This window comes from Anser anser (genome assembly GCF_964211835.1).
Source record: "Anser anser genome assembly, chromosome: 3".
In the NCBI taxonomy this organism is placed as follows: Eukaryota; Metazoa; Chordata; class Aves; order Anseriformes; family Anatidae; genus Anser; species Anser anser.
This window is the reverse complement of record NC_139722.1, coordinates 16,331,659-16,353,759: the sequence shown is the minus strand read 5'-3', so window position 1 is coordinate 16,353,759 and position 22,101 is coordinate 16,331,659. Positions and strand designations below refer to the sequence as shown.

At 50.7% G+C, this 22,101-nt stretch overlaps 1 long non-coding RNA gene across 2 annotated transcripts in view; it reads right to left on the bottom strand.

The window, feature by feature from the left end:
• Positions 1 to 747: 747 nt before the first annotated feature.
• Positions 748 to 22,101, bottom strand: part of LOC310898060 — a 28,118-nt gene continuing 6,764 nt past the window's right edge. For both annotated transcript variants that reach the window (XR_014582931.1, XR_014582932.1), the window contains 2 exons: positions 954 to 22,040; positions 748 to 860 (listed from right to left, as the gene is read on the bottom strand). This is a non-coding gene — a long non-coding RNA (uncharacterized lncRNA). The remainder of the gene's footprint in view (positions 861 to 953; positions 22,041 to 22,101) is intronic.

The window sequence follows — 22,101 nt, the reverse complement described above, 5'->3', positions numbered from 1 at the left end:
TGTAGGCCATTCCTCAGGAAAACAGTCTGAAGGTTTGTCTGGGCTACCAGTGTGCCTGCAGCCCCAAGGTCTCCATCGCTGTCCTGGGAAGATCTGGCACTGCAGCCAAGCCCTGCAGGAGGCCATAGTCCATTCAACAATGGTTTTGCAGATAAAAAACCCTGTAAAATAAAAAAATGAACTGTTCCATGACAAGCAATTCTTGAGAGGCAGGGTTGGAAGGGCCAAGTAAAGACCCTGCTGTGCTGCTTCTCTGAAAAAAAAAGTTGTTAATCACACTGTAAAACCACTCCTAGCCTGGGCTCCGTTTTCCCATACTTCAGAAACTGGTTTCCTAGCGTGGACAAATACAGGATTTTCCAGGCATGCCACAGCAGCACAACGCTTTCTCAGGAATTTCTGACAAATAAGCTCGAAAGGGGTGAGGCCACATTCCCAGATAAAAATGAAGATTGCAGGGCAGGATGGGTTGTGGAGGAGATACCACCAATCTGGGTCAGTCTGCCTTAAAGCCTCACTCGCCCACTGACAGTTGTGGTTTGTTGGGATTGTCCTGGAGACTAGCACAGAACCACACAGGATGGTTGGGGCTGGCAGGGACCTGAGGAGGCCCCGGCCCAGCCCCTGCTCCAGCAGGGCCACCCAGAGCAGGGTGCCCAGCACCACGTCCAGGCGGCTTCTGAAGGTCTCCAAAGAGGGCAAAAATCCCCATTACGCTGATTCGCCACGGCGGTGCTAAGACACAGATGGGCCCACCTCTCCCTGAAGATTCTTGCAGAGATCTAACCTCCTTCTCCTACAAAGGATTTTCATATTCCTTGAACGGGTTTTCTCCACGTTTGTTGGAAAAGCTTGGATCCCTGCAAACAGAATAATCATCACTTCAAATAGCACGTTCCGAAGAGTGTACTTGGAAACACATAGCACCAATATTGTGAAACTGTAAGACTTACAGGGCTCTGCACACGTGGAGATGTTCACGGTAGAAATTTAGCAGATGTCTTGTTAAGAGTGGTGCCCAGCATATTATCTGTGGGAGAGGAGCAAAATCCTCTGGTATTTCGAAAGCAGAGAAAGAATAAAAGCACAATATCATCATGTGAACTAGTGTGAAAGCTGACTTGGTTGAGCTCCTTGTCATGAAATGTATTGAGCACAAATTTACTTCTCTGCTGGACGGTACACAGCCTGTGAGCTGGTTCTTCTTTTCCTTGACTGTATTCACTGACCCTTTCATACAGATTGAATAAATGACAAATTTTCAGCCTCCCAGCTTTCCCAAGTGTTTGCATCAGTTAGACATGCTGCAAGGCCGTAAATACGCACAGTGGTGTATTTACCTGCAATTCAGCATCTGTCCCTGGTATTTTTGCAGCTACAAGAAGATAAATCCTTAATAAGCAGCAAATGTGGATTTGTGCTAAAATCAAGGAAACACCAGGTTTTGTGAACATGACATTAATACCCAGTGATTCTTTGAAAGGAAACTGTTCTGAGCCGCTTTCTCCCAGATCTCTTAACCCTCTCCGTGCAAAAACTCCTCTACACCAGCAGTTTATGTGAAATGCATGGATTATTCATGCTGACTATTTACTTGCAAAGCCTTGAAGCCAGGGAAGGGACCAGAAATGCTCTGCATCTCCCTAAGCCAAGAATGTGGATTTTCTTGCTGTTCATCCCCAATTCTCCCACTTTATCTGGTGACTCAGCTGCCTGATGCAAGGGCTTTACAATTACAGCTTTGCCGACGAGCTACGCCAGGTTGTGCGCTGCCGGTTTCTAGCCTTCACATGCAATTTTGACAAATGTTTGTACTTTGCAAATTCATTTCTGAAAATAAGACAGCTTCGCTGTCGTATTTTGTGGGTTTTCTGGCTGATGCACCCCAACAACCTGAACATGAGAGCCACCTGGAAGTCAAGACGCAAGAGGCAGCAAGAGGCCACACCAAGGCCCGGTTCTCCTCTTAGAAAACACTCGGTCATTTATTTGCTTAGCACAGGCGATAACCTCAGGGCAGAAGGGATGGAAGGTCACACAACCTACCTCTAAGTGCCAGTGAGTCCCGGACAGCACTTGGTTTCCCCAGGCTCAGCTCGGAAATGGCCTCCTCCACGGCGTTGGCCCACCAGGGGCCTCCTGCTGCGTGGATGAAGCTGTAACGGAGCAGCAGAGGAAGGTTCCCACTGTTTGCGCCTGCAACCAAAATAATCTCCCTCGGGCCATGCCAGCTTAGCGAGAGGAAAGGCCCCAGGGCCTGAAATGGTCTCTGCTTCCTGTTTTTCCTCTTTGCAGAGTAAACAGGTTTCTGAGGTCTCCAGAGACAGGCCTGAACCGAAGCCTCTGATCTGGCCATCCTTGAACTTGTGGGAAGTTGGGATTCAGTCCTGGATGCAGAGACCGCAGGTCAGACGCATTGTTAGCTATATTTATCCCCATTTGTCCCCCTCCTCGCCGCACGGCAGCGGGGTACCTGTGAGCTGGGTTTATGAGGGAGGATGAACAGGGAGGAGGAATCTCGGCTTGCCAGCAAGTTGTGCAATTATCATTATTACTATTTTTTTTTTTGCCATTGTGTGTTATATAAATGAAAAAACACCCCCAGAGTGTGTTTTGTGTGTCTGTGAGGTCTGTCGCAGGCCAGCACCTGCTTTGCCACCTGGCTGTGCTGGGGAAGGAGCAGGCCCCTTCTGCCTCCCCTCCAGAGCTTCTGGCGTCTTGGTAGCTAATGCTGAGGATGCAAATCCTTCTAACACTATAAAACAAAATTAGCAGGCTGGTTTGAGACAGAATTGAATGAAACCAGCAGGGTTTTTTTGTCCGCATTTTCTATTTTCCCAAGCAGTGGTGCAAGCCAGATCGTTCAGTTATGTGCTGTAACTTTCCAGCCACAATTCATATGATTTTCAGTTAGCCTTTTGGTCCCAATGATCATTAAATACTGATTACTGAAACATCAATTAAGAATTAAGATCATTGCAATTTTTCCCAGAGCTCCATGGAAAAGAACTAATTTCAAGCTTTTAATCTGAGACAGGACATTTTTTTTTTCTGTTAGAAATTGAGGCCTGAGTATTTTTTATTTTATTTTATTTTATGTTATGTTATGTTATTTTATTTTATTTTATTTTATTTTATTTTATTTTATTTTATTTTATTTTATTTTATTTTATTTTTTTATTTATTTCAGTTTCTGTGGTCTGGGATGGTAAGGTTGGTGTACCTGCACTTTTATACAACCACTGCCACCTGCACCACTGGGTGTTCCCCGTTTGCCCCCTGGGTGCCACTGACATTTTCAAAAAGAGGAGCCCCACAGAGAACAATGAGGGGGTCTCCTGCCCATCATGGGGACACCTGGAGGGTTTGTCCACCCTAGATAATGTGCTTTGGAAAAATTCTTCTTTAAAGTGTGCAGGTGAGATTTTGGAGGTGTTCCCCCATGCGCACACAGTGCCAGCCTGTGACCACAAGGGTTGACCCAACAGGGCCATGGTGAGGCTTTAAGAAGGACCAAAAAACCCACCATGGAGCTACTTGGGCTCATGTCAAGGCTGTTTGGCTGAAAATGGCTTGGCCCAGCAGCAGGGATGGAGCCCCAAGGGGGACACCAGCCCCTGGTGGAGCAGCAAGAACATCAGGGTGGTGTTGAAAAGCATCAGGCTACGCCCTCTGCCCCAAACACCTAGCTCCTCTGGCCGCTGTGTCTTTCGATAAACTGTGCCTAATGGGTGAATGGCTAATGAAAGGATGTGCACGTTCCCAGGAGCAATCTCAGCAGCGTTGCAGAGCGGTGGCACGTGCTCACGTCTTCATGCTGTGGTGACGTGTTCCCACTGAGCTCAGGGAGAAGCAAAGTCCTGAGCCAAGGGGAAACGGGGAGCCGGAGCCCCCATCTGCGGCCTCCCCGGTAAGTAGGGCTTTCTACCTATTAAAACACCACTATTGTCTCATTAAAGTGGAAGAGAGTTCCTCCATCCACTAATGTGCTATTACTTATTAATGTAAAACCACCAGTACTCCGTTTAGTGAGTTATCTTCCTGCAACCTGTTTTTATCTGTCTCACGGGGGTTACATGCACTTTAGGATTTGTTGCCTGGGACCAAAAGCTGACGCTGCTGGGCACAGCCACGTGCAACACAACCTGCAGGTGGGTAGGACATGCAGGACCATGCCTGGACATCTCACCACTGCAAGCATGGGTGAACTGCAGAACCTGCAGAGGACACGTGGATCTGGCCACACAAAATCACTTGTGGAAACCCCAGGACAAAATATTTAGATATTTTGGAGAAAAAGCTTCCTTTCCCTTCACTACATGTACTGTGTTGGTGTTGGGTATCCTAAGGCAACTGCTGGTGAATTTGTAGGGTGACCAAAGGCCCAAGAGATGGATGCTGCTCTCTCCCCAGTCATGGCTCAAAATGCTCCCCTAAACAGCTGCTACAATCCAGGGTGCTCCTTTCAGTCATCAACTCATTGCTATTCATTTAAACTCAAATATCACCTCTTTCCCCATAGACCTGCATATTCTAGGGTGTTTCTGTATGTCCCATCATATCTCTTGCCAATAGAAGGCAAGCAAAAGGGAGTTTCTGTGTTAATGCAGAGGTAGCCATAAAAGTAAACACAAAAGCAGGAAAAAAAAAAGGAAAGAAAAAAAGAATTTACTCGTGAAGAAAATGCATCTAGATATAATTATGTAATTGGCCTCTGGTGCAAGGTGGCATTTTCCTTCTGGGCAAAGACCAAGGGTGCATGTGTGCACGTTTTTGTGTGTGTGTGCATGTGCTTTGTGTGCTTTTGCCTGCTTATTTGGGTATTCTGATTAATTACCCCATGTGAAAAAGGGGTTCATCCTCCTGGCATTACCTGGGCGCTAATAGCATCGGAAGAAGGGAAACTGCCTGCTAAGTAACGGCATTAGGCACGGAGATAATGGCTTTTAGCTTTCTGTTTCCCACATGCTCTCTGTCCCTGCGGGGCTTTCATAAATCACGTTCTCTGGAGCTGCTATCAGGCTGCTTCTTGCCATCAGACATGCACAGTGCTTGAAAGCCATCCCGAAGCTCTTCCACAAACGTGCACCTCTGTTTCAGCTGCCTTTGAGTCCAGGGAGGGCTTAGGCTGCTGGTCAGAGGGCCGTGTGGCATGGCCAGGGGGCTGCCATGGATGCGTCCCACCGCTGATGGGGCACAGGCCTGGATGGGGAGGGTTTGGGCCTCCAGCTCAATGCAGCATCTGCAGTGTGGGACAACCCTCCTGGAGCACACGTCAGCTTACACTTTTTGGAGCTCAGAAGGCATCTCTGGGGACAAAGCTCTTTGGCAGTCATGAAGCCTCCCCTTGCCAGCAAAGTCCACCTTGCCAAGGAAGAGCAATGGCATGGAGCACATGGCTGCCAAAGCCATGCTGTCTTTAGAAAGTTAACAAAAAATAAAAATACGTCATGAAGGATTCTGTGGGGCACTTTGGAAATTTCAGCATTGTGTTGGTGTTTCCTCATATAACAGTGTGTTTCTTCATGTATATGATGCTAGTATTGCCCTTCCTCCAGCTTTTGAAATAAGACCGAATAATCCTGCTCAGCTCTAAAGAAGATGGGGAAGAGTTGGGAAGGCTCCTATACTTGCATTGATTTTTGCAGAAAATGGTCTCAGGAGGCGGCAGAACAACTCTCCCCTGGTACCAGAGAGCGTAGAAGTCCCCCGGCCATGGAAGACAGCCTGTCCCTGCAGGAGGGATCCACGAGGAGGACAAGGTTGACTCAGGGGCCCCAGAGGCAGGGACCTGAGGAGGCCAGGTGAAGGTTTTTGTTCCTCATGAACTGGCTTTGTGCTGTGCTAAGCTTTGAACAAGCAGGGCTAAAAGAGGCATCCCCAGGGCCCTCAGGCTGGTGGGTGTGCTGGGAGGTGCCAAGGTGGGCGAGGAGGAAAGCAGCAGGGAGGGCAGAGAGGGATGAGGGATGTCGTGCTACGTCCACGTGCTGCTATCTCCCCTAGCGAGTTGTTACTCCGCAGTGATCACAATTATTCACCTTACAAAGGCGATGCGAGGGTCAGTTAGCCCAAACGTGCGATTCATTTTGGAAATGGAGAACATTACTTCATGTAAGAGGTAAATATCATTAACTTCAGTAATTTGAATAAGGTACCGCTCTGGTAATTGAAATAAGTCACCGATGTCTTTCAAGTAACCAAAATAAACAGGTTAAGCAGATGATTTCTTTAGCTGCTGGCCTTGCTCCTGATTGCACAGGGATCAGCTTGTGAGTGGCTCTGACTGCAGCAGTGGTGCAATCCACGCTGGTAGCACGCTGCTGTCACCGGAGCTCTGCGGGCACGCAGAGGTGGTTCTGCCGCCACCCTCCTCTGAACCAGGAGTGTGTGGATGTCCAAAGGGCTGGAGATGGAGAAGACAACTGGGATCTGCTCCTTCCACAATGCACTGCTCCTAAGGCCGTCACCAAGATGGAGTCACGTCCCTTACCTAGTCACTAATGAAATGATTCTGCTGAAATATTTCATTTAAAATGAGTTTTCCCCGCTCCACCTCTCCGCTACCACTGTAGACGTCAATGTGCCCCATTCCCACGGGCTTTCCCCACCTGCCCGCAGCCGGCAGCCAGAAGGGGTGGCTTTCCCTGCCACCCGCTGTGACACTGCTGGGGACACCTGGGACACGGTGCCACCTGCATGCCAAACCCCCCGGCAGCGCCTGCAGGGAGCCACAGGAACCAAATGCTGAATCCTCTTGAATGGAGACAGAAATACCCATTTCATGCTCTTAAATAAGATTAATAACAATATTAAAGATTAGTAACAAGATTAAATAAACATTAAATCACCAAATGACTCCTCTCCCAGTTCCTTCCTCTCTTTGGGTGATTTTCAGGCAGAGTAGGCACTGAGCTGTAAACAACATTTTTTTCAGCCTCAGCTCACTCCATAAATGGTTATTCTGGCTGCACTGTGGCAGGTTTTATTGTGTAATTAGGATGACAACGTGCTAATGCTCTGCCCTAGACCTTCCAAATTCCTTAGGCAGATTTTACACATCCGAAAAAAAAAAATAAAATAAAATAAAAAACAAGCTGAGGAAGTGCTTTCTGTACTGGAAGTTTTGACCCATTGTCATGCCTCTGTTTTCAAGGTCACTCTCTGAATATTGCAGCCTTGGTCAGATGCTACACGAGCATCTCATAAGCCATTTATCTGACCTTCAAAGGCCTTTTTTGCGTGCTTCCCCCAGCACAAGCATCCCCGAGTGATGAGGGCTCTCGCTGGGGCAAGACCACTATGCAGCACAGCCTCCCCTTCCCAGCCTGAGGGCAGCCACAGCAACTTTGCATCCCCCAGTGCTCGAAGTGCCTCCAAGGCAGAGATGAGCCAAAGGATGCTGGTGCATGGGGACCTCACCGTGGGTTCATGGCCTGGGTCTCTGTTCCACTTTGTGTCCAGGTGTTCCACCAGTCGCTGAGGGCTCCTCCACCCACCTGGGGCATAAAACCCAGAGGTAATTTATTTCTGCATCTTCTCCTGGTATGCAAGTGCCTTCGCGCTCAGGGAAGCGTGTCCATGCTTGGAGGGTGAATGCTTTTAGCTGCACTGATGTGGTTACAGCAGCTCAGTTTCTAGTGCAGACAAGCCCAGATCTGCCCGTCTCAGCCTGGGCTGGATTAGACCTTCCCTGGGTGCTGCTGGAAAGGTTCAGCTTGAAACAGCAAATTATAATTACCTGGCCTGAGCAAAAGATGGACTTCGGATGGTAGAGTGACCACCACAAAATAAAAGAACTTCTTGAAAGAATGAATGAGAAAAAAATCAAATTTTCACTTTGCAATGCTTTTCTCCTACCTGCTGCAAGACTTTTCTCCTACCTCCCGCCTGTCTCATCCTGGAGATGGACCTGCCCGTGCCCACCGTGCTCCTCCAGCACCGTGGCCAAGAGCATCAGTGCCTGCAAAGGCAGAAACCAAGTCCACTGGCAAAGCACGACATCACGTCTCATGAGGTTGTGACTTACCCCTTGGTTTAATCGTAACTTCAGGATGGGAGCAGATCTAATAAGAGGCAGCTTATTACCCGTTATTGCTGCTTCCTTACGCACCTCAGGCAACAACCTTTCTGGCAGTTTATTCTGGTGTTTACCCACACGTATGCACTGATCTCACTGCAGCATCCCAGCCACTTTCGGTAGGGCAGGTACCAGCCCTCGGGGCTGCCTTTTGAGGCCGTGATGCCTGGCGGCACCGAGAGCAACCCAGCACCTTGCGACTTTTTCTGATCCTACAAAAAGAAGTAAGTCTCCGACACGGGAGGGAAGTGCTGAGCCTTGCCAAGGAAAAGTCAGCACAGAGCTGTATCAAAAACACAACTGTTGCACAGAGGAAGCCAGTGAGAGCCGATACTTGGGTTTGAACTGAAAAATACCAGGAAAAATATGCTGTTGAAAAGAAGTTAGAAGAAGAGAAAGTCATAACATTTTATTTGGACAATTATTTCTACTTCGTTAAAATGCTTCTATGAAGATATGTAGTAAACTCTGCTAAGCTCAAATATTCTTCAAAATTCTTTTGTTTAGTAAACATATTCAATATGTGAACGTAAACACTTTTCCTCTGGAGGCATGGCTGTTTTACGGGTACATTCCATCCTTTTCAGTGTGTTTTTTCCCCAAAAGACACGTGTGCACAGCTATTACTCTGCAGGTGCTAATGGCCCTCGTTGGGAAGGGTCCTTCAGCTGCAGCTCTCCTTAAGGCAGGGATGAGTTGGTCAACGGAAGAAGTCCCAAGCCAGCGGAAAGAGCAACCTTTAGGCATTAAAACCAGCTGCAGACAAGGACCTAACGAAGACATTAGGCTACTTGTCCAGAGCAGAGACAAATCATGCAGATTTGGCTGTAAAAGGAGCACTAACCCACCGAAAATGGGACAATCCATGGCTTCTCAGCACACAACAGAGCTGATAGGGGCTTTGCATGAGCCTGAGGTGGAGGACTCAGAAAATGCACCGTTTCAGGTGCCGTGCATTTTGTCATTGCTTTCCAAATCCTGCAACGCTGGCCTCTGGGCAACCAGGTAGCTCATGCGCCCGAGTTTCTAAACTGATGTGTTTAAAATATGCCCAAATTAGCTTTTCTGCAGTCCAGATGGCTGAGCGTGAGTGCTTAATGGCACAGTATGAAGGTTTTATTGGCACTCACGAGGGACGAGCAGAGCAGCTTACTTGTGCCTCTTCCATCCGCGAGTAATGCATCTGCCGAAGCCCATGCCAGGAAACTCTGCATCCCACCACTTCGTATTTCGTGCGCCTGTGTGTACATACAATTACTAAATGATGGTAGATATTATTGAAAGAAAATCGAGGCAAGCCACAGCTTATATTGATGTTGTCTTTAGGATTCACTTAACTCCCTGTTTTCTTGCCTCGTGCCAGCTTCTGCTCATAAAGTGCTTCCACTCCCCGGTTGAGTTGTGGGTCTGGTCCTTGGTGTGCTCCCTATTTTTGACCCCCGAGGGACCACAGAGCTTTTAAGGTCAGCTAGCCATAGGGTCCCCAGAATGAAAATCAGTGGCCACGGAGCCGAGGCTGGGAGCATGAACCCGGAGTCCCCACGGCTTCGACCAGTGCTCAAACTCTACCAAGCCCAACCACCTCCTCGCAAAGCTTCTTGCCATCAACCACCATAATCAAAGCTCCTCCCAAGAAAAAAAGCTGCCTCCAAGGACCATTTAAGTGCTCTGCGTAGCATCAAGATGAATATTCACATCTTTCTTTTATGACATTAAAACCCATTAATAATTAAAGAAGAGAGTGGCAAGCAGCCTGGTGCAGAACAAACGAGCGTGGTTTCCTAAAAGTGCCGGTCATGGCTGGGAACTGGGGGAAAACACAGACCTGGGAGCAAGTGCCAGGGCACATAAACGTTAGGCACTGGCATTTTCTGGGTTTGCCTGATTTTGCTGATTTTTTGTCTCTTGTGGTAAAAAATCTGAAGTGAACTGTGCAGCACACAAGGGTCATTAGTCAAGCTGTGTCCTCGCCTTCCTATCCATTGTGTAATGCTTATTATTATTATTTTTTTTTTATAAAAATCAAAGTTTGCATCCCTGTTCGGTCACAAATGTGTATTTTTGTTTGTTTCCTTTTTTTTTTTCATGGCGATCCTCCTCCTCCCTGCAAGGCCAGGGATGGGACCCTGGTGCTGCAGGGTCTGTGAGTCCCTTCTGCAGGGGGGAGCCTCCAGGAGCCCTACCAGAAATCTTCGTTTTCGGTTGCCCTTGCACAGTAGCCATGGAAACGAGGATGACTTTCCCATCCCTTTCTGGCAAGGCTCGGCAGTCGCTGCCACGAGCTCTGTTTGAATAAGATTTGGCAAAATAGCTCAGCAGGGGTGTGAGCTGCCCGTGCTGGTAGCCACGGGCTAGGCGATGCTGGGGGAAGGCAACCAGGTGAAATACTCGTGTGGCTGCAGGAGCAGGGCTGGTTTGGGGCCAGGCATCGCCTACATCACTGGAAGGTGTCGTTGCTCACAAATGCACAGTGCTGGGCGATGAAAGTGAACCCCTTGGGATGGAAAATTCCTGGGAGTTTTGAAAGCCTAGGGGAAAAGATGTTTTTCGCACCAAAATTTGGGAAAATTATATAATTTCATTACTTATACTGCTTGAATGATTATTTTTTTTCCTTTTTTCTAATTCTTTAAGCATGAAAGCACTCTGTGCAGCTGGCCCAGTGAAGGAGCTGCTGGATACGTGCATGAAGCAGAGCACCAACCCTCTCCTTGCCAGCCAGGAGAGAGGTCAGCACCGCGTGCTGACATCCTGCTGCGTTTGGAAGGGCTGAGCACAGCAGAAGCAATGCCTTGTTAAACACCTCTCTATCCTTGCTTCGCCGTTCACTCTAAGCAAAATCAATTTACAAGAAACTTTCTTCTGCATCGCTTCTCCAAGTACCCAGTTTTTTGTGTCAGGGAAACAAAAAGAATTATTATTATTATTATTTTTCCAAGCTCTGCATTTTCCAAGCTCAGCATGGGCGTGGGCTGTGAAAGCACCTCTGATGGCACTTTTCCAGGTGGGCTTTTCCTCTCTGAAGCGTGACGTGAATAAACCCCACTGCCCCAAAACTTTCTCTCAGCAAAGGAAAGGCGGGCTGCCTTGATGTCCCGTGCTGCCTGTGCCCATCACGTGCATGGCTGGCAGGTGGGTCACCATTTCGGATGCTCTGTGTCCACAGGCGTCTCCCCAGTACCTGCAGGCACACTGCAAAGCCAGCCGTAGTTTTGCCAGAGCTTTACGCAGAGCGTTCTCCTTCCCTCAGTCTGTGCATCACCTGGCAGCTTGGAGCAACAAAGCAAAGGCAGAGATGGGAGGCAGCACTACAAGCCCCCAAATCCTCTCTTCTCTCCAGCCTCCGCATCTCCTGCAGGCTTTTGTGAGCACCACACTCCTCTCCCTGCCTGTCGCGGGGCTCAGCAGACAAGCAGCAGCACGAGGGACCAGACTCTGTGTTTGTTTGGTGGCGGTGCAGAGCCCATGGAAACGTGCAGGGTTTTTTTCCTCCCTGCTCAAAGCCCTACCTGCCGGTGAGTCACCACGGGGCTGGCTGTGTGCTGTCTCCTGCATCATTACTTGGCAGAGCAGCCCGGCGTGCTATCTCCTGTAACAGGGTGTGTGATTCACGATGTGAACAAGGACTAAATGCAGCAGGAATGCATTCGAGGATCCCCTGCCTCGCTTACTCCACCCGCCGCAGCGCCAGCCAAGAGGGCTGGCACTCCGCGGGCGCTCTCGCCCAGCCGTGCCGCGATGCTTTGGGATCAAAGGTGCTCTGTCTGCCTCTGATAACTGCCAACGTAAATGCAAAGCAGCCTTTGTATTCTGTGCTTGTTTCCTGAGGAGCAGCAGGAAGGCAATGTGTGAGCAGAAAGCTCACATGGTTTTCCACGGCCGGGACAATATTCCCTGCGAGAGCACCCCTCAGCACCCCTCAGCAGGTGAGAGGCTGAAAACCAGGAATGGGGAAGGGGAAAGGAAACCGTGTTGGCTTCTAGCAAACCTCATTGCTGAAAAGGCAAGGAAAGGTTTTTCCTAAGTCTCCCAGAGCACCAGCTCCACGGTACCTGCTGTGCCCTGCTCCAGAGGGACGGTCCTGCACCCCAGCATGTCCCAAACAAGCAGCATGAGAGTAGGGCCTGTTCCCCTCATTGCCATCTGCAGTTTCCATTACTTGTTTAGTTCTTTAACCCTACCTTTGTTTCACTCAGCACTTCCATAGGTAGCTCTGTGCCTTGGGGGTGTCCCCTCGGACCAAGCGTTTCGGGGTTGAAGCCGAAGCCCCAGCCCCAGCAGGGCTGAGCTGGGTTTGCTGGGTCCCACGTTGCCCATCCCACTGGCTCTGGGGTGAGGAATGAGCTGAGTTCAGCTCCCAGGGACCTCGAAACTCACGTTGCCCACCAGTGCTTCAAATTTAAGGGCAACCCAGCCCCCAGGCAGTCGCTGCCACGTATCAGGTATGGCTCTGCGGCCTGCAGGGCCCGGCAGGCGGTGGGCGTCGTGCTCCCCTGAGCAAGAAGAGTTTGAGGACAGCGTCCAGTGAGACCCCGTGGATCAGGGTCAGGCTGGGTGTCAGGGAAAGGCTCTGCGCCCGGAGGGTGGTCAGGCACTGGGACAGGCCCCCCAGGGCAGTGGGCACGGCACCGAGCCCGCTGGAGTTTTTAACCTTCCCCTTCCGTCACACGAGGAGCTTTGTCCCCTTGGGCACTGAGGTGATTAGGCAGGTACACCTTGAAAAATCAATAAATTGCGCTGAGGGGAGCCAGGTGCTAGCGGGGCTCCTGCCGTGGAGACCCTGGGGACATCCCCGAGCGTCCTTGTGTGCTGGCGCCTGCAGGGGCCAGGGCTGGCCTTCGCTCCCCCCTGCACCTCCCCTGCTCCCCACCTGCAGCCCTCTGGGGTCTGGAGTCACTGCGAAACAAACGGTGAAGCATTCTGCCTCCCATGTGCTCATCCCGATTTGCTAATTGGGGAAATAATTGTGTTTAAAAAGCCCTGTGCAAGCGAAGGCATTCTTAGGAGCCTATGGAGGGAGACGACCATTTTGCTCTGTACAAAGCAAGCTCAAGTGACAGCTGCAGCCAATTTTACAAAGTTTTGGCCCAGGTGTGGTATGTCCCTTCCCTTCAGCCCCAATTTAATGTGCATTCACCCCTCATCCCCTCCCCTTTTTTGCCCTCCAGGCCTCCCAGCTCACCTCTCTCAGCAGCCCTCGCTGCCCCCCAGCACCTGTGCTGCTATTGAATGTGAGGGACCCGCAGCCACCAGCAGGAGCAAGAGGGAAGCAAAGGGCAGATGATGAGAAAAGATCTGGGCTTTAGATGCATTAGGGGAGGCAGAATTTGGTTCTGAGGCTGAACCAGTTTACCAAAATCTCAGCATCTTGTGCACTGCCATCAGTTGTTTCTGCTCTGGGTGCTGGAAAGCTCGGCCGCAGGTCAGTCCCACCGGTTTGAAGGGGTGAGAATAAAAACGTGTTTCTTGGTAGTGGGTAAGGACCAGCCTGGCAGGGCTAGCACGGGTGTGGGGATGTGCCACAGCATCACAGAATCAGAGCACTGAGGTGGGCAGGGACCTCTGGAGGCCCCCGGCCCAGCCCCTGCTCCAGCAGGGCCACCCAGAGCAGGGTGCCCAGCACCACGTCCAGAGAGCAGGTAGCACATGTGCTTCCCTTGCTTGGGGCTTTTGGTGTCGGATTGGAGGGTCTGGTCTGGCTGTTGGTTGACGTGGAGAGCTTTCAAGCGTGTAAAATACAAGATTTATATTTCAAAGTACAAGATACTGAGAAGACAACCCGTCTCAAAATGAAATCCCCATTTCAGATCTTGCCCAGGCTACAGAGACAAGCAACGTGGAAGGCTTTCCTCATCCTGCCAGGGCTCTGAGTGCAGTTTTCCTGCCTCTAAGGAGCAGGCAACCACCCTGATTTGCAAAGATGCTCGAGCTCTGAAGATGAAAAGTGCTATTTTGCCTCTGTTTTGACTTTTTGTTGTGTTCGCTTGCAGGACTCCTGTAATTACTTTGCTTTGTTTGTTTTATCGAGCAAAGGAACAACACTCCAGCCTAAATTTAGTGCCCTGTGTTTGCGAGCAATCTGCAATTAGCAAACAACGCATCTGTGTGCGCCAGGGCAGGGAAGAAAGTGGGCTGTGCTAGGTAGGTGGCACTTCTTTCTCCTTAACAAACAACATATAGGAAAACTGCGCCAAGCCTGCGCGTTTCTAACTGCTCCTTTCCTGCTGTGAGCATGGCTGGTGATGCTGGGGATACCGACGCCGGCTGTCTCTGAAGCACTTCCCAGGTTTCAGCAAGCTGCTTCCACTCCTCTTACAGCACGCCCAGTCCCTCCTTAAGCTGATGGTTGCAAAACCCATCGTCCCTGCTCAGCTGAATTTGTGCATGTCCTACAGCGAGTTTTCCCCCGTTTCCTGCAGGATGGATGCACCTCCATCCCTCCACCTTCCCTTTCCTCTGCCCTTTTGTAGGACGTGCTGGGGCTGAGTCCGAGCCTCTCTCTGCAGGGAGCGGTCGCTCTCCAGCGCGCTCGCTTGGGAAGGGCTGGAATATGCATTTTAGCTCCGAGGAAGGAGATCTGCTGCCATCTGCACCTGGGCAGAGAAAGAGCTCCCCAGCTGGAGGCAGCGGACCCGGCTCTGCCTGCGCAACGAGGCTCGGTTCTGCGCTGGACGTGAGCACCGAGTCCGCAGATCCATCATCAGGCAAAGGGATTTTAGTAACAGGGTGCGTTTGGATCACGTGCAGCTGGAGCTAGGCACGACAAAAAATGGCCATACGCACGCAGAAAGACTTTTTTTTTTTTCTGTTTCCAAAGTCTGGGCAGCAAGATTGCTGGGTTATTAACCTGGCACCCTGATGAGCAGGTGCTAAAGACACAGCACAGCTCAGCTCATTCTGCTGGGCAGAACGAAACTTCTGGAAATGTGTCACCGGGCACAATCGGCCCTTTGTCAGCCCCACAGCATGGGGCTGCTAAAAAAAGAAAAAGGAGGAAAAGAAAATCGCAACGCTATTTCCTTATTGCAGGGCAAACACCCTGTGTTAGGTGCAGGATTTCCCCGAGAGCAAAGTCCAGGGCTGGGAGGGACACGGTAAGTGCTGGCAGGTGCAGTAGATGGTGACACTGTGGGCTAACAGTGCCACCGTACTGACTCACGTAATCTGCCTTGCTGGTTAAACACACAGAGAATTGATTTTTCTAATGATGAGTGCTTTTGTGATGCAGCCAACTGCTGCTCCAGGGACTGCATGCAAGCATTTGGGACAGCTCTGGCAGAAGCAAACCCCGGCACCCCTGGGAGCATCCTTGCTAAAAAGCCTGGTGTGTGACACTGCCCCAGATGCCCCAGTGTGTGGCATCCAGCTACTGGTGTAACTGGGAGTGGCTTTGTGCATGGTGCTGGAAATCGCTGCAGCACTCCAGTCCCGAGCTTGGGCGGTGTTAGAGGGAAGGCGCTGTGAAAGAAAAAAGAAAAAAAAGAAAATACCTGACCTTTCTTGTGTAATGTGCCACATCCAGAGCTCCTAGGAGAGTGGGAAGAGGTAGGCAAGAAGGAGCAGGGCCAGCTTTCTGCTGGAGCACTCAGAGATATGTGCCAGAAAACCGAAAACCCAGCCGTGCCCCGAGCACACCAGTGTTCACCATCCAGATGTTGGCCAGTGTTGGGACTGTGTCATGTATCACCAGGGCTCCAGTGTTTCTAGGGGACCTAGGGCAAACGCTGGGGCTGCTGTGTTAGGATACCCCCTCCCCATAATCCGCTCAGTGCAGGATCTGTGGGGCAGACCAGGATGTGGGTGGCCCCAGCTTCGCTGGGTGTCGCAGGGCACGAGGGTGCTGGGGCTGGGTTCCTCGCCCCGCGGTTACCAGCTCAGTCACAGAAAAGCTGAGGACGCTTAACTCCCTCCCCTGCCTGTTTATTTGCCATGAGTCATTCCCTAAGTAAGCCTCCCAGGGAAATGCCCGGCCGGGGGAGGCTTCGGCGTGGGCTCCAGCTCTGCTCGTGCTGTGCACCAGCGTGCTGCCAGCACCAGCTGCAGACGGATCTGTCAGCAGCCTGCAAATACCACCGGCGCTATAATCATTCGGTTGCTTGGGCAAACACAAAGGAAAAGCTAATGCAAAGCATGGAAGTGATATAGTCACGGAACTGTAGAATCATCCAGCCTGGAAAAGACCTTCAGAATCATCAAGTCCGACCATCAGCCTGACCTACAGGGTCCCGTCACTAAGCCCTGTCCCTTCGTGCTGTGTCTCTTAAATGCCACGTGGTCTTTGCTCCAACTTGTTCCTGTCCAGAGCCAACTGGTCACATCTTCAGCTCCATCTCTGCCTTTTGGGAGGCTGAGCTGCCACCACAGCTCTGTTTCGTGAGGCTCGGGTGGTCCTGTTGGTCTCCGGCTGCTGGAGATCTGGGGTGACCTCCCCAGCACCGCTGGCCTTGTCAGCGTAGAAGTGATAAGAGCTCCAGATCTGGCGTAGGAGCACGGTGATTCACCCCCTTGCCATTCGCAGGCTGGGCCTGCGGAGCTGCTGTGCAAGCAGAGGGCAGGGAGTCGCTGGGACTGGCCCTTCCCCGTCCCGCGGTGCCCCGGCCGCCGTCCTGCTGGGTGTTTTCATCGGGTTTAGCTATTTAGGGGAGGAGACGGGAGCCACGCTGAACTCCTGCCTTTTCCTCCTACAGCCTGGAAAATCACGTAGGATCCTTCCTAGACTCCCCCTGCCTTCCTCCCTGCCCTCTTCCCCTCTGTTTGCTTCCTGCTGCTCTGCTGAGTCAGAGCCGCCGATTTGGCCGGCGAGGAGGAAATTCCCCCTTCCGAGGGCGAGATCGGGGTGTAGCTCCTGCTAACCAGAGCGAGCCGTTTTGCTTTGCTGGCCATTTCCCCGCAGAAATGCTCCGAGGTGCAAGGCTGCTCCCTGCCCGGCTGCTCGCTCCCTTCTCGCCAGCATCCCAGCACCGGTCTCACAAATTAAACCTTGCAGGGGCCGTAATGAAGCACGAGCCCGGCTGTTAGGAAGAGGCCATGAGACTTTTCCACACCCATTTGCACAATAACTCATTATAAGCCTTCAGTCCTCACAGCTCTGGATTTTAATTATGTTTTAAAGTATTGTGAAATGCTTCATCTGCCACAGGAGAAAACAGAAGAGGGAGGAAAAAAAGGCAGCGGGCTTTCACCCTGCAACGTTACAGTGGTTAACAGGATGTTCCTTCCAAATCTATTTTGATGTAGAGGTTTTATTAGCTGAGGAAGTCTTTGGGGACTTTATCTTCAGGGATGCAAGCTTTGCACTTAATTGCTTTTGCTCCAAAGGGTTACACAGAGATACTTTCACTGGGCTGCCGATGACATTTCCCTTACAATGTGGAGGACGCCTTGTCTCCGTCTCAAAGAAAAGCACAATTCTGTTGCCCGCCTTCATAAATGGGCCTTTCAGTGGGACGGCCTGCATAGTCAAGCCCACGGAGCAAAATCTGATTCTCTAAGAGCCTCTCTTGAAGAGCAGCACTGGGATTTTCTTTCAAAATTTTTAGTATAACAAGCAAAAAAAAAAAATAATTAAAAAGTTGCATTGACAGAGCCCATTTTGGCCAACAATGCGTTGTTTCGGAATGACATGGTTTTGCCCCAATGCACATTAACCTCCCTGCTCCATGTGGGTCATGGCAGCAAAGCCAAAGCCCCTAACAATCCACAGTGCCCACGAGTTAATTTACATTCGTAATTACTAGCTAAAGTCTTTGTCCTGTCTCTCCTTCTCCAAAAAATATTCTGACAAGATACCTCCATTTTCAGTGGCTGGAATCAGGGGATGTGAACCTTGATGTATGAAGGTTCGTGAAGAAGAAGCTGCAGAGCTTCCAGCCTCATTTCAAAAGAAGGTTTTGGGCTGAGATTCCAGACATCCTCCGTGCATAAAATACCTGGTGCCTTTCCCAGCTTCTCTCTCTGCTCACAGAGCTGGGCAGCCGCCAGCACCCCGGAGCAGAGGGGACGTGGGGAGCTGCCGAGCTCTGCCGCCCTCCTGAATTAACGCTCCCCTTCCATCCACTTTGCGTTAGAGCAGCTCTTGTTGCTTGCCCACGAAAACACAGTCTCGTTATTGTTTTAAAGTTCTGGGGGGAGGAACGCTACACTTTGAGTCATGGCTTTTTCCCTAAGGCTAGTTGTGTATTTGAAAAAAAAAAAAAGAAGAAGAAAAAAAAAAACCACATTTTTTCCAGCGTGAAGCACTCTGCTACGAGTTCTGCTGGAGCTGACCAAGCACAAACCCTCTTGGGTGAAGGGACTTTTGGAGTGACCTTCTCACACAGGTGACAGCATTAGGGTCTGTTGATCCAGCCCAGGTGTGCTCTGCTTAAGCCACTGCCTGCTCTAGGTAGCGCGGCTTGGGGGTGTTTGGTGGGGCCACCAGCAGATGTCAGGACGTGTGGCTGGAGCTCATCCAGCTGTTGGTCACTTTCATGCTTCCACGGAGGCTTAGAGCAGGGATTCATTTGGTGTGAAGCCATTTCGTGCATGGGAAAGAAAGAGCTTCACTAATAGAAGGCGTAATTAACCAGCAGCTAATTGACATTTTCATTTCCTGTACCCTGCCCTGGGAGGATAATGACAGGTTGGGCCGTATCAAAATGTTCCTGAATACCTTTAGTGACACAACAAGCGATATTACCCACAAAAATTTCTAGAAAATCGTGGGATCAGCAGTACGCCTTGGCTCGGCACTTCAGGCCTTGTCCTGGTCTTCGCTCACGAGCAGAAGCGTGGCAGCAGCTAGTTCCCATGCCGTCCCTGTTTCCATCTGCTCACAGAAATACCAGGAAACCCTCTGCTCCTCTCCGTTAACAGTGGTTACGTGAGCAGTCCCCCTCGCAGAGCGTCTCTTTTGGTGAAGAACTGCTCGGAAGGAGGAGTAGGGGCTAGGCAGCGAGCTTCGCATGGGCAACGCAGAAGATAAAAATAGGACCAGCTTTTCCATCAGCCATCTGGCGATGAAACGGGGCTGCGTGTAGCACAACCGGTCAGCGAGGCAGCTATTATTTATAAAGCACTGTGGATGAGCATCACACTTCACGAGGGCTGAGTCTATTATGGAAAATGGAATTCGTTCCCTAAAGAAATCATATTCCCGAGCACATGTGCTATAACCTCCTGGCCAGCAGGTGGAATACAGCAGCCCACGGCGAGCAGAACGAATGCGGTCACTTCAGCTTCCTCCAAGCTCCTGTGCCATGTCCCAGCACCGTGGTGCTGATACCTGTGGTCCCTACAGCTCATCACAGGAAGACAACGAAGCTCTCCTACCACAACAGGCTGATAGATTGGTGTTTTCTACCCTGCTCCTCCATCCTTCCGTCGTATTATTCCAGCTCAGCAAGAAGCACAAGAACAATTTATAATTCAGGAGAATGGCTGGGATGTTTCCCCTCTTGTGGGAAAAATAAACACGAGTGTTGGCTCTGGTTTCCTACCAACTCCTACTCGCTTTGAGCCTGGTGCGTCGGGAATTAGAGTGCAAGTTAATAATAAATAAGGGCACAAATGCTGCATCAAGAACTTAAAGCTGATTTCAGTCCTAACTGTTTAGCTTACTACAGCATAACGCAGCACTGGGGCTCTGGGTGCTCATTGCTGCATGGGTGGCAGCACGGGTTAGAGCAAAGGACGGGCCTCTTTCGGAGTGGGAATGGATGGTGTTTGCGATGGGGTGCTGACGATGTGCGAGTGCCATACGGGGCTGGCGTGGGTCGCCCATGGTTCAGAGACCCCATACTCTATGGCAATGTGCCCGGAGAGCAGGCTGCCAGCCCCAGATGCCGTTCCCACCTCTGCAGCCCAGCTCAGCAGCGCTGTTGTACCCTCAGCCCCTCCAGCCCTGGTGGCAGCATCCAAAATAAAGGCAGAACCTGAATTGTTGTGGTTGGACAAGCCCTGTGCTTTGCAGCAGGTAGGGTATTGGGCTGTCCTTGCTGCCACGAGGAGCCAAGCAGCCACTCTTTGTACGCCTGAATCCCAGGAGACCTCATTAAGAAGCAGGCACAGCAAATGGCTGCTCCTATTAGGATGTCCAAAACTCAATATTGCACTGACCACAGCTCCATGAATAATGTTCCCAGCAAAGCTGGCAGCTACAGGTTTGGAAAATGTCTTTGCTGCAGACATCCTCAGCAATGCTAAATCTTGCTTTTCATCATGCCCTGATGGCTGCTCAATGGAAGCTTTGTACGGCACAGGACCCCACGATTTTGGGGTATATTATGCCTAATTTTCCACTGCCGTTAAGGCAGTTTGTGTTGTGTTTGTTTGAAAGCTCCTGCCTGGGCACGGCGCTGACTGCTGCGTCTGCAGGAGGTCTTCAGGAGCAGGTCTTCAGTGCGGAGCTGGAGATAGCTGCCAGGGGATGCTGGCCCTAGAGCTGGGTGCTGCTGCTGAGTGCTGCTGGTGGCAGGGGTTGGAGCGTGGCGGTGCCCCTCCTGCATGGGGTCTGGGGGAAGGACACCCGAAATGGGGTGGGACACGCTCACAGCGGCATTTCCACCTCCCTCTTGGTGTCTCCCCTCACCCGGTGTCCCAACCTAAACGTGTCTCTGGGATGGTGAGGGACAAACAGGACAAATTATCTGCGAAAAATCTATGAAAATAATATTCCTGATAGCTGGCGCATTTGCATGTGTAATGGCCAAGGTGCTTTCCCTGGATTATGCCACGGCAGATGCCAGAATGGCCATAAGGCATGTCTGCTTTAAGCTACGGTAAGCAAGGCTGGCAAGCGCTGGGTGGAGCAGGGAGGGGGACAGCTATTACGTGCACACGGTCATTACACATGTAAACACGACATTAAAAATAGAGCTGGCTGGATGCTGCCAAGCGTTTCTCTGACTACCAATCGGAATTAAAGCGAGCCGTGGGTTTGGCTGGAGTCCCTGCCGTCCTGCTCACTGCTCCTGCGATCGCCTCGGCGCACGAGAAAATGCCTGCAGAAGACGGGTAACAAACTCGTGTGTGCGAGCATTTACATGAGAAAGTTTTGCTCCGTACGGGGTGGGACAGCGCTCAGCGCAGCGGCAGAACAGGATTCCTGAAACCTCTTGCCGCAGATTTGCATCTCTCCCTCGCCGTGGCAGGAGCTGTTGAGATGCGATTGCAGTGAGTGAAGAGCACTGAGCGGAGAGGGCTCCTGAGAGATTAATTCGCACCAGGTGAAGAGTGAAGATCAGCTCAGTAATTCCAAATGAAGGCAGCGCCCCGTAATTTCGCCCCCCGTCATGAGGAGCTTTTAATCGCAGAGGCAAAATGCAAAAACCGTGAACCTTCTGACTTAGAGTTATCAAACTGGAGTGGGATGCGAAAGTGAAGCTGAAGCCAAGGATGCTCATGCTGAGAGGCTGAAATTGCTCCTGGGAATGCACAATGCAGAAGGGGTGAAGAGAAGAGCCACAGGAATGATACGAGGGCTTGGAAAAAAAGTCGTTACCCATGAGTAGTTCAATCTGTTTGGTTTATGGTAACAAGAGAGATTGAGAGATGATGTGATTAGGGTATAAGGTTAATTTAATAGGGAGAAAGCAGTGCATACTAAACAGGCTCTATAACCAATATTGCCTCCTCGTTTCCTTGCATGTTCCCACCAACCTCTCATATACAACCAAGAAACACAGCAGGAGGAAACAGGACGCAGAGCTGGGGTGAGATTTTCATCAATGCCAAGAGTAAGGAGGAGACTTCATTCTCACACTCCGAAATTTGGAGCGAGGTGGGTCTGGTGCAGACAGGCCAGATTTTCACCCACCTGCGTCTTCTCTTACCTTCCAAGTGGGGAAGACCTGGCCCAAATCTGAGGTTTCCCCAGGGCTCGGAGGGGATGCGAGCGTCTTGGCACGTGTCGGGTCTCCTCCAGATTTCCGGATCTCTTCCAGATTTCCAGACAAAACAGACTTGTGCTGTTTGGTCAGAGGTGCTGGTGGGAAGCAAGGAGTGGTTAATGGGATTGTTCTCAGCCTCCTGGAAACCTTGAGAAG